A 13,620-nucleotide genomic window follows, 5' to 3' on the forward strand; every position below is an offset into this window, starting at 1 on the left:
TTTCAAACAAACAAACAAGCAAAAAACCTCCAAAACAAACAGCAACGTACACAGCAAAACCAAACTGGAGTAATTAATGAGTTATCATAGCAATCAAGAAGTAACATTGCGTCTGGTTTTAATAACAGAAAATATAGACCTTCGGTGTATTTTTCCAAACTCTCGTGACACACCTGCGATTGTTCACGGAATGCCAGTGTTCTGCAGAATAGAGTTTATGAAACAGAGTCCTAGGTGACATAGGACAAGACACTTAATTTATATGGGGCTCATTTCCTTATTAGGGATTGTAAATTAATCAATGTTTCTGCTGTTTTCCATTCCATTGGGGGGAGGGAGATAATGGGGGAGGGAGAAGGTGAACTATCAGTATAGGTAACTAGACGGATAAATGGCATTTTAGTTCACTTTTAATTGTACATGCTACTCACAAGTGACCCTTCAGTAGGACTTGTGGAACAGGAATATAGCACCAGCTTGCTCTACTTTCTTGAAGAAACCCAGGGTTTCTATAATGTTCATTTTGAGACTTTTCCATCAAATCGGTTAATAAAGGCCTGCATGGCACAGGCATATTGTAACTGTAAGGCATGTAATTTAGGAGAGCAATTAACATTCTTTTAATTATATGGCTGCTGTTCATCTGTTTTTGTGGAGTTTTTATTTTTCCATGGCTCAACTGCGTAGTTGTTCCTTTCAGCCACAGTCACCTAAGGTCAAGCTGTACCCTCCCGGGCAGATGAATTGCAAACAAATCTGCCTAAACCATGAGACTTCAATTTGTCGCTGTTATTAGTCCTCCCAAGTTCTGGGCCTGCAGTCTGGCAGTGCACATAAGAGTAAACTTTACGTCTCAAAAGTTCATGTTCTCCTCCACTGCAGGATGAGCATTTGGTTAACCTCTGCTGTCTCTTGAGAGAATACAGTGCAGCAGCAGCGATGTGGGAGTTATTTGCACAGTGCATGGGCCCATGCAACCTTCTGTGGAAGAGTGACTCTTCTGCAAACCATAATTTAAGCTAAGTGGATTCTAGTACCTGTACTCCAATGTTTGTTGTTTTACTATTATCACTAGGGGGTGTTTCTGTCACAATTCCTATTAGCATGGACCTGATTTTTCTTTTCAAGCCTATGGGAATTTTGGCAATGTACTTGCGCATTTTTCTTTAGCAGGCTGCTGGTCCTGTTCTTCCAGGAGTGGGGGGAATTGGGTGTTGTCTGAAATCTATCAACCATCTGAAGAATGTTCTTTCTAGCTCCTCTTCTGGTTAATTTACTACTTCTTCTGCTGACACATTCGCAGCAGTCAGTGCTTCGTTGGCCTGGTGTCTGTAAAGGACCTGGTACATTGGATGGAAGTGGAATACATCCAATTCAGAAAACCCAGTTGGAACCAAAAGAAACATAGCTTAAAACCAAAACCTGGCCTCAGGTCCACAATCTAATCCGTGCAGGCAGATCCCTAAATCAGTGTTTAACCCCCCAGTGCCTGAAGGCGGGACTCCATCTGGACATGCAGCTTCCCATAGAAATCATGGAGGATAGGCATATGCCTGGGCAGATCAGATACAGCCTCAGATGGGAAAATGTGGTGTAATTATTAATGTACTGGGGCTACACACTGACATTGCCATATAATGCTTCACAATTGCATCAACATAATGAAACTATGCAAAGACCATCACATGCAGTGAAGGTGACAAAACCAGATCATCATCTTGGATTCTATTCTTGGTACTGCAGCTTTTTCATCCTATTGTTTTACAAACACTTTTGAATAGGGGAGGTTTTAAATATATCTGCTTCCTGATACGGCTACTGCCTTTGCTCTGTTAAAATCACCATGAATGATTTTATACATAACAAACCCACTCGGGTGAGCAAAGTACTGTTGTGAAAATGACTTAAAAACAGATAGCAACATTTCTTCCTCTATAGTGAATGTAAAACTGATTTTTAAAAGGGTGGGGTCTGGAAATGATTCATTTACAGCAGCAAATAAAAACACTGAAAGATGCCTCAGTTATTTTTGAGAGAGGGGGTGGAAGGAGGTGTTGAAATAGAATTTATTTTATTTCTTGCCAGAAAATAGAAAGCAGCAATGAATGTTTTTTTTCTTTACAGTACCAGTAGTTGTTTGCCATATTGTAAGTAAAGAGATACCATGTCTATGAGTGTGCATCTCTTAACACTCTTGATCTGATAACCTCCTATATTTTGTGAATGAGAACTGCAGAAGTGATTGGTTCCATTGCCTTAAACAAGGGGGTCGAGAGAATGGCTGGTCCCCTGGGAAAGGTGGGGGAGCATTGGGCAGGGCTAGGGCTAGCCTCCCCTACCAGCCCTTCTGTGCCACCTGGAGTACGCTGCCTGGGCTCTGGCAGAGACTTAAAGAGCCTAAGGCTTTGGCGGCGGCTGCTGCTGCTGCTGCTGCTAAAGTAGTGGCTGTGGTGTCCGGGAATCCTAAACCCCTTTGAATTGCTGGGCTCTGGTGCAGTTGCTCCCTTTTGCTGTCTCCTCCATCAGCCAGAATAGCCAGAGCTTACTTTTTTAAATGCCTCAGTGTTAGGTATTTCGGATATTCTATATCTTTTGTTGCAACTTTTTCTCATTAGAACATTTCTAAATAGATTACTTGTGGGAGAAAAAGCAAACATGTTAAGATCCGCCCTAGTCTAGACAAATGCTTTAAAGTACTTCTCTCCATTCATTACTGCAGAGGTGTAGTTTATACTCTAGCTGACATTTATTTGTGTGTATATCTGTAAGAATACAAATCTCATCTTGGGAAGATGACAGTGGTGTATCTATTTACTTATGGGACTTTTCCTCTGCTTGCTTCACAAAGACATGTTTCAAACCAGTCATTCATATTAATGTAAACAAATGAAATGCACAGCCATAAGCATTCCCTCTCGCCACAAGTCAAGAAATTCAGAAGTTATTGTTTGCATAGAAACATTAGCTTGGCTGCACTGCACATCCTGTCTAATTATGGTAGACATTTAATAACACAAACAGTAGCATATGAAGCTACATGCAGAGGAAACCAGGAATAATGCTGCCACACAAGTGGTACTGTATTTACAAATCCAACCCAGGACTTCTAAGAAATCAGAAAGAGGGCAACTTGCTGACCTAAGCCCCAAACAAGCTATATGTTTGAGTGCATGCCTGATCTTAAGCAAGTGAATAGTCCCATTGGTTTGAATAGGACTGTTTTAAGTGTTTAAAATGAAGGACATATTGAAGTCCTTTGTTCTAGGAGTTTAGTCTTCATTCGGACAACTGAGACGGGGGTTACCCAGAGATGCTGCCTTCCCACATGCTAGTAACACAACGCTGAGGTCACAGCCCTGCTCCTCCTCATCCTTTGAGGCTCCACTCTTTTTCTGACCCTTCCCACCAAGAGCCTTATGCCCTAGCTTGCTTCTTTCCCCTCCTTGCCCTGTTGCTCACTGGACAATCTCCACCTTCCTTCCCCCGTCAATCCCCAGCAGACCTCTCTCTGCTCCGAGACTGAGATGGAAGCTGCTGCAGGCTGACAAGGTGCCTGCCCCAGCTGAGTAGGGACTGGCACAGGTGATGGACCTGACTCCTCCCCTGCCCCATGGTAACTGGACTTTTGGTGTCCGGTCAGATTTACTGCCAGGTTCCCTTTTCAACAAGGCTTCCCAGCAAAAAACCAGACATCCTGCAACCCCAACAGGTGGTTGGACATAGAAGCCCCAAACCAGACTGTCCGGGTAAAACCCAGATGGTTGGCAACTCTGTTTGCCCCCTGCAACTCTCCCCACCACCCTGTACGTATCCGAGGCAATTGGATTTAATGTGCGAGAGAATAAGTGGACGGGATGGCTGCAAGGCGATCTGAACCCAAGCAGACAGAGCTGTGCTCATGGTTGCATTCACAAGGCGAGAAAATGACCATAGGGTAAGCTGAACATGTAGAACTTATTCAGCACTGTGTGCTGTGCATGTAGTTGAGTCGCTTTCACTGTAACTCCTGAGTGTTTCATTTTGCTGGTCGTCTGACAATGAATGACCCCCCATGGAACACTGGCCCTGTGACTCCAGTTCAGCTGGTCATGATAGTTATTTCCTATTTACTGGTGTATCTGGAAGTATTGGCTGGCTTGCAATGTGAGCTCCTTATCCCCTAAGGCGTTGTGGGAGTGGGCCTTGCACTTTCGTGGAACCCTCCTGGAGTCGGTGAAGCTCTGAGGTGCTCCACCTGCACAGAGCTCTTTGCACAATCGGGCCTAGCTTTTCTACTCCGTTTGGGCCTGCATTTGTCAATCATTCTTAACTTCAGACCGAATCATCTTCTCCCAGGAAATAACTGACTGGGAAGAGGAAGGGCAGTAGAAGGCTGTAGAGGTCCTTGTGGAGCTTCTTGTGAAGCATCCCCTCAAGGCCGAGAGGGCTAAGGAGGGTATCTGAGTTCCCAGGTGGCAAAGCTTCCTAGTCATGGGGAATCATGATCATCCGTGCAGAAGAACCTCCCCCGCCCCCCCGAAGCAGAGACAACTCTGTTCTTTGTGTTGATCTGCTGTTCAATGCCAGCACAGCCATTAGCTAGGTCCCAGGAGGAAGCTTGGGTATACATACAGACTTTTTATAAATATAAAATGATTCCAAAGGAAGCTTTTAAAGCACTATTACCTCTGTGACAGGTTGAATCATGGGGATTCCCTTGAGGCTGTCTGTCAACCAGTGTGCTGATCATGCTACTGAGCCCAGCTATCTGCCTTCTGGGGCACTCCACCCCCTGTTGTGCTGGGCCAGAAGTACTGGACTCCCCCAGAAAAGGCATGATATTGGGATAACACCCTCACCCCCAGCAGAGAAACACAGGTGCTGAACCAGCTCAGCTCTGGGGCCTCAACAGCATCCAGGAACACTACTCTCAAATGGGACCAAAATACCAAATAAATCCATCTTCTTCTGTGTGAAAGTTTTACAGAGAAAGCTCATAAGATCGTCATTCTCTTTATCAACGAAAGAGAGAGATGCATAGCGCCCCTTCACCCCAGGTAATAATTATTTACACTGGGCTTGAAAATAAATAAGTTTTTTTATTGAACATAAAAAGTAGGGTTGAAAAAAGACAATGAAAGTGAAAATAGATCAAAGTGAGATACTAAGCCAAAATAAGCAAAACAGACCAATTAAGCCTAATAAAATAAAACTTGTTACATGCAAATTCTTACCCTAATAGTAGTTCTAACTGTGTTTTTTGCAAGCTAGGCAGTCTCATAGCTTGGGCCCAGTCCTTGCCCCATTTGGTCTTGGCTGTGTCCAGCAGGCATCCTGCATAGTAAATTGGGGAGGGTCACCAGGCCTTTCCCCACCTTTATATCTCCTCAGCCAAGGGAGGGAATTCTTTGTGTTCAGTTCAAACTTTTCTCACCTTGAATGAAGTACAAGATCCAAAATGGGTTTCAGCATCAGGTGTCCTGATTACAAATTTTTGTAGGACCAACCACGCTTTGGGCTTACAGGAAAAATGAAGCCATTTACAGATCTCTGTCTTGAGCACTGGGCCATTATATTTCTGTAGTATCACTAAAGGCTCTCATTATCACATTAAACAGACCCACACTTCACAGTTCTAACTTCACATAGAAGAAAGATACAAGTACAGAAATAGAGTATACATGTTCAGCCGCTTGTAACTTTTAAGATGTCACATAATGCATTTGGCCTAAAGCATCTTCAAGTTATGCATATTCATAAGCCAATTTTCATAAAGTGAGGGGTGAGAGGCCCGTGACCAACTCCTGCCTTTCCTTGCAGAAATGTAAGAACCTAGCAGGATATGGTGCTGTGAGTGCAGCCAATCCCTTGCTCCACAGCCTGCTGCCCTAACTTTGCCACCAATCAACCCTCCTGCCCCCATGGATCTGCTTCCCTGGAAAGGCAGAGCAGAAACTCTTCCATGGAGTTCTCAGAATGGGGGGGTGGCAGTATGGGAGAAGAATCCTTTAGAAATGGCACAATCCGCTTCCAAATCCACAAGGAGGGATTGACCAAAAAATGGTCTTCAGCTCATGCATACTTTGTCACCTGTGGGGGATCACTTTACCCCAGTACAAGTTGTTGCTTGAATGGTTCTCACATACAGTAGACCCCTAAGTTATGCAATGGCTGCATTCCTGGGCAACCTCGTGGAGCTCAAATTTCGTGCAAGTCAAGAGGACTGTGTGTGTAGGAGTTGAGAAACCGACCAACACTGGTTGATTTCCTGGCTTCCAGAGTGGTGGGCAGTTGCGAACCAACATTCCTGGTCAACTGCTGTGCTGGTCAGTTTCCCTGTTCCAGTCAGGAGTGGCAGCCTGACTTTCGGCTGCCGCTCCGACAGGAGCAGGAAACTACTCCTGTCAGGGGTGGCAAGAGTCAGGCCATGCAGCAGGGGGTCAGTTTCCCTATGCCTCTGAGTGGCGCGGAGCTGGCATCTGGCAACCTGAAGCCAGGCCCCAGTTCCCCGCCACTCAAAGTTGCATTAACCCAAGGTATGTGTAAGTTGAGTATGTGTATCTCGGGTTTCTACTGTACTGCTTTCCCCCTAGGAGTTCTTAACAATTTTACAAAGAATTACTTTGTATTATGTTCATGTCAAGAATCCCCCGCAGTCTGTAAGCACTGTACATACACATAATAAGGCACAAGTTCTGGCCAAAAGAGATTACACTCTAGACAAGCGGTGAAACACAGACAGATGTGAAATGACTTCTCCAGCTAACAGCAAAGCAGCATTGGAGATGGGAATAGAACGTAATTCCTGACTCTCGAGAGCCTTGATCCATGCTGCTTCTTGGGAGGAGAAAAAAAGAAGTCTAATTAGTGTCTGATTACATGAGATGACTCAGCTTTTCAAATTGAGTTTTATAGTTTATAACTGCAAAAACCATAATATAAATACATCTCAAGCCAGAACAGATCCCATAGGCCATAACTGAGAGTTGCAGGCAAACCCTCTTTTTCAAACAACTTTCTGAAAAGGAAAATTATAATAGAGTATTTGAGTGTGAGTTAGTAACGTTCAAACCCAAACAGAAAAGACCAGTGTTTGCCCTCCAGTGAAAGAGCGGGGCAGAAGAAAGCACCTACTATAGGTTGAGAGGTATTACACTTATACACAGTGGAGCACACCCTCTGAAAACTCAGGCGCTTTGAAGTTCCCAGACCACAATTAATCAGCAATGACAAAGACCCTTCCAATATAATTTCTAAAGTTGCCTTCATGCCAAACTTGTTTTCCACCAGCACTTACATTGCTCTCCTCCCCTTCATTGAGCAAGCAGCACAAGATTCATAGAAATGTCTCTCAGACATTTAAAAACAATTTAAAAGAATCCCAGACATGCCTGCCTTGTTTAACTGAATATTGCATCCTTGTGCCGAGGCATGAGAAGTCCGAAGTGAAACTGATTAGAAACTAATCAGTAAATGAAAGTGGCTAGTCCAAATGCATTGTCCACACTGAGGAAATTGTAAAAAATAAATAAGGAGTTACAAAATAAAAAGTAAATAAGATTCTAATTTCAGTTTTAATAATTATTGTTTGTAACATATATAAGGAAATATTTAACAAGCTACTGTGAGATAACCTGATGCCACTGAAATCAATGGCACAACATCTTGACTTCACTGGGAGCAAGAATTTCACCCATTATTTTTCTCTTGGTCATGGCACTGGAAGAGTCTGAGAGTGATGCGTATCCAACCCTGCTTTGGATCCATCATCGCTGTTGTCTACTTTGATTTTCTCCAGTAAACATAGTTGAATTTTGTCCCTAAAATATTCAGATATTTATGTTTCCTGACTTTGTTTCCTGATGCATTTATCAACAAGGGTACAACATCGCCTAGAAAACTGGGAATTAAGACGAAATGGGTGGGACTTTTGCGGGGGTTGAAGCTTTAAATAGAATAAAAAATAGAGCTGATTAGGGTTAGAGTTAGCTCTTTAACCAGCTCTAAAAATGGAAGGGCTTCATCCTGCAAATTTCTGGGAACTCTTGTGAGATAATGAGCAGCCTCTGCTCTTATAATAGTCACATAGTGAAGAATCTCAGCACTTTGCAGAAGCAAGTCCTGAGGTCTCAGTCCTGTACTGGGATCTGTCTTTGGAGACCCCCTGCACCCATTTGGAGTCCTGCCTGGCACCATAGAGCCCTGTGCCCAAATGACGTTTCACCCATTAATGAAGAAGATCCTGATGCAAGATTGGAGCTAATCATGGTGCAAGGTAACTTACATCTCACAAAGTCAGTTTTCAGTGACAATTTCTTCCTCCCACAACAACTGAAGATTTAAGAGGCAATAAGTGCAGTGTACGAGCATAGGAACAAAGAGTTATAAAAAGCTTATCAAAATGAGGACTATAGCCATGTGCATATGAGACATAGATCTTTATCAGGTTATCTAACCTTGCAAGTAATTCTCGTAGAGATGCTTATCTTTGTACTGCTACTACAGGTCAGTACCTTTCATTTATATGTGCGCAACATATTTTGTACTTGTTAAAGGAAATGTTAATTTCTCTCCCTTTCTCTTTCTGGCTCTCTCGCCAATTTATTTTTTAATAGAGTCTTTTTGGACAAAGCTCAACTACACTCCAAGCGTGTTGCCTGTAGTTACGTACAGGCAATAGTGGGTATTTCTTAGGGTGGTGTTTCTAAACGGTACTCACATGCCTGGTTGCATGTATTGAGTCTAATACCTGCATAAGAATATTGTGAAAAGTGAAGTTTGGTTTTCTTGGCTTTTTTGTTTGGTTGGAGTTTTTTTTTGGTCCTCTGTGTTATGAGAGAGATCTGTAACTTGTGGTTAGGATTATAGCTTCTGTTGGACGATAGTGAGTGCCAATATACTGGAGGGCTCTGTCCTTGGGAAGCTCTGGAGAAACATGTGAGCTGGTGGTTGTGGTTTCATTTAGAATTGTTTCACTTAGGGAGTGTAACCTTTGGGCTATCATCTTAAGTGTTTTTTTATCTTTAACATGTGGGGCCCTCTCCAGCATTCTAGGTGTACCCAGAGCAACTAGTGAAGTCAGTTGGGCATGGTGGATCAGTTGGTTTCACTGGTTATTTATACGGAGCTTGACTTTTTTCTGCTTCTGCTGCCTTAGCACAGTGCCACACGCTGGTCTTTGAACTTCCAGTACATCAGAGGACTATTTAAATCTCCATCCGTTGGCCTTCCTGTCCCCATGCCACTGGAACAATCATCATGGTATTTCTTTATACTGTGAAGAGATGGGACCTAGCAACTGTGTGGGACCAGATCTACTATTGGGAGCAGGGTACTGTTCTTCACTGTACTGCCAGCTGGTGCTGGCAGTAGAACTGTAAAATTTCTCTGAATGTGTAGCACCAGGTTTCTATGTCCCTCTGCTCCCTTCTGCCAGCCTAAGGGGCATGGCCAGGAGGGATGGCAGTGGTCCCGTATTGTAAGGGGTGTCCTTTATTTAAATTTGATGTTGTCTGTCCTATACTAAATCATCACACCTCTTACTATCCCATATTTCAACTAGGGTTGTACCGCTGGTTGGCAGCTTGACTGCTGGTTGGTGCACAGGACTGCTCAGACTCTCAGCTTTGTCTGAGCCATCCCTCCATAAGACCCTCTGGGTTTCTCCAGTATTTATGAATTATGGTGTTGGCAACCTGAGAAGCCGGGGGCAGATGTAGCCTCTGATTTAAAAGGATGAGGGAACGGTGTTGGGGAGGTTCAGAGAGGGCTCAGGCCTGTGAGGTTGCTGCTGTTCCCTTGCAGCAAACATTGTTAAATAAGATCCTTAGACATGGCAAATTGTGTTCATTCAATTTGACTTCCTCCTGGCAGCATCCCTCCCCCCCACCAATAACCTCTTGCAATGAGAGAGAGCACGCTCATCTGCTGTATGCTTGAACTGAGCAGGTAACTGCATTGCAAGAATGTCTAGCGTACTTTGTAATGGAACAGTTATTTGGCGCTGCACATTCTCAAAAGCCATGAAGCTCAAATTTATGTTTCTCATTGCCACCATAAAGTGCCCCTTTTGTGCATAGGCATCACTTTCTACTACTGTTCCTGGCAATTACTTTTCTGTTTTTAAAGGTATCCTTCAACGAGCTGGAGATGGTATTTACTTTAAGTGCTTAAGCCTTTCAGTACTGGTTGACCCATCATATACGTTATTCTGAATTTTTCTTTAAAAAACCATACCATGTGATTAAAAATCAAATTGCCACTTACCTGAGCTTCTGTGGGAATGTGAGATAAGTGCCCCGAAGTCTGTGTGGAATGTGAGGTACCTTAAATGCGATGTGTCCACAGTATGTTAATTCCACTGGCTATTTCATATGTGCCCTACCAGCAACAAATAATAAATGATTCAGGGGCCCAGTGACTGTCGTCCTCTCATCTGCTTATAAGACAATTAAAAGTTGTCAATGGTCTAAAATCAGGAACAGCTCAGGGTTTTAACCGGATTGCCAGTATACGGAAAATGTCCTGTTTCTAGTGTAACTTTCTCTGAGTTTATAAGAGTAACTGCTTGCACCGTTGCCGTACAAGGTTTTCCTCATTGAGAATTAGGACTTCCAAATCTGAGCTATAAATGGGCTTGGAAGGGTTAGACATTTATCAGTAAATATCTATTTTTCTGTACTCAAACCTATGAAAGAATGCTTCCACTGATAACTGAAATTTACAGGTAGGAAATGCAAGAAAAATACAGCTTGAGAACTTTAGATTCAGACAGGTAGCTGTGCTAGTCTGTTTCTTCACAAAACAAAGAAAGCAGTCGTCTAATGCCTTAAAGGCTAACAATATTATTTATTCAGTGGTAACAGAGAGGGAGGAGTGCTAGTCTATATACTATCCAAACAAAAAAGCAGTCAAGTAGCACTTTAAAGACTAACAAAATCATTTATTAGGTGAGCTTTTGTGGGACAGACCCACTTCTTCAGACCATAGCCAGACCAGAACAGACTCAATGAGCCTTCGTGGGAAAGATCCACTGCTCCAGATCTAGTGTTAGTCTGTAAGGTGCCAGAGGACAGCTTTCTTTGTTTTGGAAGGACTTCAGAGTTTGAGTGAAGGATGTTTACCGTGTATATTTTGACAATTTGTGTTTTAACAATTAGATCTTGAATTGGAATGTCATTCATTATGAGGTGATGTCCCCCTCCCAGAATCTCTCACAGCTATGAAAACCTGGTGATAAAGATCAGAAAAAATGCTTAAAAATAAACATTTGATATTGTACATTAATATGATAAAGAAGTCTCCAGTTCTGCCAGCTCTTACTATAAAGCAATATCAGAGCACTATGAGATGAGTTTTGTGAGGTGCTAAGCTCTCCACACTCATTGGCACCCTGGAGAGCCCAGTACCTCACCATACTGGGTCCTGCCAGCCCACACGCTGGGAAGAGGTTTGAGCCTAGAGGAAACCCCAGGGAGTTCTTGCCAGTGCCTCACAGCTGAGCCCCTCTCCTTTCTTGGTCACACTGCAGCCAGTTTCTGCAGATGCCTCTTTCTGCCTAAGTCTTGATTAAGGCGTAATTTTCTGTGTTCTGTGCCCAGCCCAGCCAGGCATTGCTGCGGTTGGAGTTGCCCTAGCTTCAGTGGTTAAAGCGAAGGTGAAAGCAAGCTGGTGTACCTCAGCATGGCACACCGGTAAGAGACTAGCTTGCTGTGGATCCTGCCAAATCCTGGGGCTGTGCAGCCACAGCGCACCCAGGATCTGGTGCTGTTGGTCAGGCTGTCCTCACCCACCCACCCCTATGACTCCTCCCCCAATCCTTTGCCCTGATCCCCCAGCACTCCATCCCACACTTAAATTTCTTACAGGCACCATTGTATTGCAGCCTCTGCAGCCCCTGCCCTGAACCCTTGTAGACTTTCGCCCTGGGTCATTAAACTACACTGAAAAGGAGGCGGAGCTCTCACAGCACCAACCAAACAGGATAGGGCTGTATTCAGGAGCACTGCTTACCTCAGCCTGGGAAGGAAAAGGTTGCTCCCCTGAATCTCTGCATAACCCCCTGGGAGTGAAGAAGTGAATGTGTGTTTCATGTTGCTTGAAGGAGGTGGGAGTTGCAAGCCTGGATAAATATTGGAGTGGATCTGGGATGAGCCATTGGGATTTTTAAGAAACACCCAAAGTTATTTTTAAGTCTGTCCACACTAAGGATGAAAACCACTTTTGAATCAGTTCTTCTCAGAGCACTCTGCTGGTTTTGGCTGACAGGGCTGTATATTACAAAGCCCCGAAAACCACAGGAGCATCAAACTCCGCTAACTACAAGTCTATTTAAAAATATTTGACACACACTGTTCTGCTTAATAAGACAGGCCTTTACTTGATAACCAGTTTACAGTATACATGGTTTGAAGGCATGGTGCCAACGTTAACAGAAATGTTACCTCCTCTGTATCGTTTGTAACCAGAAGACTAACTTCATAAACACACATCTTGTGATAGCTCTAAAAATAGAGCTTCTCCCAATCCCATTTTTTCTATGATCTTGCACCTCCACCTAATCTGAGATTGTTCTGCCCTTATCCATCACCCACGCTGTCCTCTTCTCTTGCAGATCTTGTGTGTTGCTCTTTCTGCTGCTCTGCTCCATGCACTGACAGCTAAGAGGAAATCAACAAGAGTCCTGACCTGTGAGCGCTTTGCCACAGCACTTGAGAGGTCAGGTTTCTTGTAAATTTCTCTTTAGAGCTGTCAGCACAATGGAGCAAAGTGCAGTCCAGTGGCAGAGAAACTAACTTCCCAGGCTGCAGCTATAGTATGTGAAATAAAATGTGAATAGTCATGAATCGCAAATAGATTTTACTAATAAAGTGTGACTCCACTGAAAGAAATACCTGGACCTAAACTGCAACCTGAACTTTTTTAAAAAGCTCTTACTGTCTCTAGCTTATCTAGTGGACGGTAGGATCCACCTCTGCTGGGAGCATGCATGCTTGGTTAAATGGCACAGCTTTGACATCATGAGTAAGGGTAGTGCCTTATTCTAGAAATCCTAAAATCTATTGGACTGTTTGAGTAAGAAGCTGTGAACTGTGAGTAAGCACATAAGAATCTGGCCCAAAGTTAGGCAGTTCACCTCAGAATACAATCACTGGTTAATAAGTATTCACTTACTGCCTGATCCTGCCACTTGTACTCTCAGATGTATGAGTAGGGTAGGATTTTCAAAGAACCTAAGTGAGGTAGGTTCACAAGTCTCATTGAAAGCAAATGGTATTAGAGCTCCTATGATCATAGTAAGTTACTACTCAGCATGAGAAAGGTTGGAAGGCTCTGGCCCTTAATTGTAACTTTGGCAATCATTGAGGGTCAGCTGTCCCACAGGCACCAATTCTGTCCTTTAAAATAGTTTGGGAGAGCTTTTGAGCTTCTTAATGCTGACATATTACTCACATCCATTTATATTGCCACAGAGCTGAGTGTGTCTCTGATCCCTTTCTGTCCCTCTTTAATTTTGCCTCTCTCCAAATTCACACAAGTTAGTGCCAGATTGATAGATTGATGTGCAATAATCAGAGTAACCCAGTGCAATGGGGTTCTATGTAAAATTCCCTTTTTATAAATATTGGAGGAACAGAAGTA

The sequence above is a fragment of the Carettochelys insculpta genome, chromosome 12 (genome assembly GCF_033958435.1).
Source record: "Carettochelys insculpta isolate YL-2023 chromosome 12, ASM3395843v1, whole genome shotgun sequence".
In the NCBI taxonomy this organism is placed as follows: Eukaryota; Metazoa; Chordata; order Testudines; family Carettochelyidae; genus Carettochelys; species Carettochelys insculpta.